Source organism: Olea europaea, unplaced genomic scaffold, assembly GCF_002742605.1.
Source record: "Olea europaea var. sylvestris unplaced genomic scaffold, O_europaea_v1 scaffold2333, whole genome shotgun sequence".
NCBI classification, from domain to species: domain Eukaryota; kingdom Viridiplantae; phylum Streptophyta; class Magnoliopsida; order Lamiales; family Oleaceae; genus Olea; species Olea europaea.
In genome coordinates, this window is record NW_019241439.1 from 24,172 (window position 1) to 28,589 (window position 4,418).

Sequence of the window (4,418 nt, forward strand, 5' to 3'; positions counted from 1 at the left end):
TAAAAAAAAAAAAAAAAAAAAAAATTCTCAAAATTTGCTTTTTGGTAGCTTATATTCACAAGGTTAAACTATTTTTATACTGTTTATCATTTCTTTTTTTAGGAATTACCATGAAGTGTTTCTATTTTTAAGAATCTCGACCGTGGTAGAGAAATAAACTTTTCTTTTCTCGACCATGGTCAAAAGATAAGTAAACACTAGTTCTTGAATTTTCTTTCCACCAATATTGTTATTCAGAATTGCTAAAAAATTCAGAGAAGAATACCTCAAGAACCAGACTTGTCACCATCTCAATGCAAACATTGCCATCAATGTTTACTTTATGATGCATAATTTGCTCAAGTAACTGCTGTAAGCACTCATCAGGATGGACCAAATCACCTTCTGCAGTCCCCCAAAAATCAAATGACTCTCACTTCCTGTTAAAGCAAAGATATCAAAATGAATAACAAAAACTTCGCAAAGAGCATAGCAAAATTGCAAAGCAGAAATGACTCCTAGGCTCGACTGCGTATTTTACAATCTTTATCTGTTTCTTAAACATGTGGATGTGGACGAAATTCACTTGAATGAAGGCCTCTGGCTTTCGGCAGTTCTGTGTCTTTGACAATCTTAGCTTGCACCCTGCTGCAGTTTCACCATCTGTACAAGCAATAGTCTTAAAGACGTCTACTAAATTCATCCTATCATTCTTACAAAGTTCAGCAATCGTGCCTACACCAAGGAATACAACCTGAGGCTTTGATTTGAAGAGCCGCTTACGAGAAGGCTTGCTCTGTGCTACACGAACAAGGATATTTCCAGGATGCGTGTCAGCATGAATGAAATTGTCCACCTCACAAGTAAAAGAAAGAAGGAAAAATATCTAAGAAAACAGGTAAAAATCCATAGTTTTTCATGGGAATACCGTCATCTCATTCTAGCAGAGGTATTTATTTTTCAATTATTGGTCAAACAGTGAAGAGTATGCTGCGGCACTCCTAAAATGCTAACTAAATAAATGCAAAATCATTGGAAATGATCTCCAAGTGGCATTAAATCAAAGCCCTGATTGAGCATTAAACATTTTGTTCACACAAGTTGAGTATCCTCTCCGCGTTCCTGCAAAAAATAGTTTACAAGTCGAGAGCTTAACCCCTAATAATATATTCAATCTTGTTACTGCAAAACACAACCTAATGCATCAAGCAGACGGAAATCATTTATTCTTCATCAGATGAATATCTAAGTTATTCGTATTCTCTAAGTGATGAATCTACATAATAACAAGAAAAGGAAGGAAGCGGCATCTTATGAACTGCATATCACTGTATTATATAAAAAGACATGCTGTGAAATGAAACTACTCTGCAAACAGAAAATTCCAGGCAGTTCAACTGAGTTGTTGAGTGCAGCAACAATGAGAAAGGCTCAACTGGGAGCCAGGACATTTTACCTCTGTAAGGTTGGAATAATCCTAAATACAAATCAATAAAATAGTTCAAAAAGAATATAAAGATAGAGAAACATGCTTAATACCCTGTAAACTATCTCGAAGTGCTCAAAGAAGGCTTCAAGAGAGATGCGCCTCAAGGCGTAGCCTTGGCAGCTTTTCAAATGCCATAAGAAATTTTTAACATGATGAAGGAAAAAAAATTGCTGCAGCTAATTCAAATTGCTATAATCAGTGAAGCTGCAATAGCAATTTTCATCACATGAAAAATAAAAAAATAAAATCGATCATTTCTACCATAATACACCATATGAAGAAGTAAAAGGAAATTGTTGTGATTGTTATTACCAATTCGCAAGGCAAAAGAAACATTGAAGGCATAAACCAAAAAAAGAAAAAGATTAATGTGTTACCAGGAGCATCTTCAGTAGTACATTGGTTCCAATGTCTGCAAGAGCACTTTTGATTTGTTCATTTCCATGGGGCTCTTCAACATAATGCGAAACACTGTCACCGTGCTCAAAAGTTTCCACGAACGGCAGGATGTACTAGCGGGCATACCGGATTTGAGAAAGAAATGTCATTTGAACTGCGAAAATTATATATGACGCAACTCAAATGGGCAGCTTCTCGTGCAAGATCAGCTTGAGACATCATAAAACCGGAAACTGCTGGAGACACTCATCCAATCTTAACCATTACAATGTAGGAATGCAATTTAAAAATTTTTGCTATTATATTAATTATTTCGATATCTCTTTTCATTGACTCACCAAGTCCTGAATCTCTCACCTTCAGTGCAACAAGTATTGGTTTGATCTGACGACCTAGGTATCAATACCTCAAAGAAGCTCAACGCACTTGAGTGATGCTCCCAGATGCCACAGGTTCGTACTCAAAGTCATCAAAATTTTCAAAATTTTACAACCAAATGCTCTTTCAATAGTCCTTTTAGTGTAGTCAAAGCTATGTTCAGGTGCTTCTATTTGAAGCTTTGCAATTTCAATGCACAAGTCTCTAGGAAAGAGATCTGGGCGTGTGGCTGCCCACTGGCCCCATTTTATGAATGCTGGACCTGCCTTTTCTAGTGTTTGATGAACAGTGCAAAGCCACAATTTTCTAAACTCAGGACCCAAAGAATCAGCAAATGGTGCCATTGGAACGGTGGGTGAATAGAACTGCCAATACAGTGCACTCAACTACCAAAAAATCCCTTCCGAAGAGGTCAAGAAAACATACCCATCCTGAGCACTCATGTACAAATTATTCTTCGGCCAGAAGATATCTGTGTCTGACACTGTTTGAGCATGCTACCTTGCCTCCACAGGTTAGCATAAGAATGGCTCAATGTAGCTAACTGCTGTAGCAATCCTACTTATGGGTATTAAGACTTAGAGTTCCATCTTAAAAAGTCAACATTGTTAAGAGGAATGACTTAAGCTCTTATATGTGTTAAAAAAATATTGTTTGCACGCTAGAAAATGGAAAAGAAACAAAGAACAAGAAGAAGAGATAGAAAATGAAGGCTTAAACACGTAATCGTTGTCCTCAAATAATATTTGACCCCTCTCAGATTGAATTTGATGCTTAAAGGGATTTTAGCAAATGGTTTGCATGATTTATCAAGTTTTGTAAAGGATTTAACACTTAAACACTTAGTAAATCCTCCAAAACTTAAGAACACAAGACCAAGAATTTTGAGTATGATATAGAAGGATATTTTTATCTTTTTGTGGAATGATCTTTTATAAGCTTATAGTTTTCTCAAATGATTCTAACCTCTTTTGCTTTGATGATTGATCATTTATTTATAAGCCTCAATTAATACTTCACGAATTGGTGCCAAAACTTCACGAATAGATGCAAGACATCCTCCAAAAAGCCACCAAAACTTAAACAAAAATCGGTTCTAACGGCTACCAAAAGTGCTCTATGTAGTTGCATAGAACAAACCTATGTAACAGCATGGTTTGTCTAAAGGCAGGGCCTAAAGCCCTACAAATGACCATGTGACCGCACGCCTTTATGGCCTATGCGGTAGCATAGAACAAAATATTTGGCTTCGATCTCATTTTTTATTCCATACACGTTTTATTGATTTTTGAACAATATTACTCATGATAAGGATTAGATATCTTTCAATTTAAATCTAATCATAGGATAATTCAAACAAAACAAAAATATAGCATTGAAGCTTTAAACTAATTATTCCATGTGACAATACCGGTAAGAACACTCACACAAGTATCATGCATTCTTAAATTCCTCAATCTCGCTTAGTACTAATATAGTCTTGCGCTTATCCTTTTCACCAAATTTTTAAGAAAGAAACTGTAACTCTCTATTGATGGTACATCACCTCAAAGTTCATTTAGGTGAGTTCTTCCAGTATCTTTGTTACTTTTAGAGATACTTATATTTAGTATTGAACTTCATGAAGAGCTTAAACCTCAACCTTCATTTCAGTAACAACTAGTATTATTTAATTAGGATAGAGTTATCGCAAATTTAATAATGTTGAAACTATTCACATATTGAATGACTTGTTGTTACCCTTTGAACCCGTGGATTACTTGTTTATTTAATTAGGATAGAGTTATCGCGAATTTAATAATGCTGAAACTATTCACATATTGAATGATTTGTTGTTACCCTTTGAACCCGTGAATTACTTGTCAAGTAATAATAGGTCGGGTTGCCATCATTGGTGGACCTTTCAGTTCAAGAGTTTCAACCACATCCTACTCGAAGTAGATGTTATCAAATCTCTAATTAGAGCTTTAGTTAAAGGATCCGCTAAATTCTCGATTGACTTAACATAATTTAGGAAAATTATTTCATTCTTGATTAATTTCCTTATGTAGTCATGTCTAAGACTCATATGTATAAACTTTTCGTTATATACCTCATTGTATGTCTTTACTAATGTAGTTTGATTATCACACATGATAGGTATTGAAGATATATTCTTGGGTCCCAAAGGTAT

The 4,418-nt window shown here is 35.2% G+C and overlaps 1 pseudogene; it reads right to left on the reverse strand.

Annotated features, from left to right (window-relative positions):
- Window positions 1-24: 24 nt before the first annotated feature.
- Window positions 25-4,407, reverse strand: LOC111381560 (annotated as a pseudogene).
- Between the last annotated feature and the right edge of the window lie 11 nt (window positions 4,408-4,418).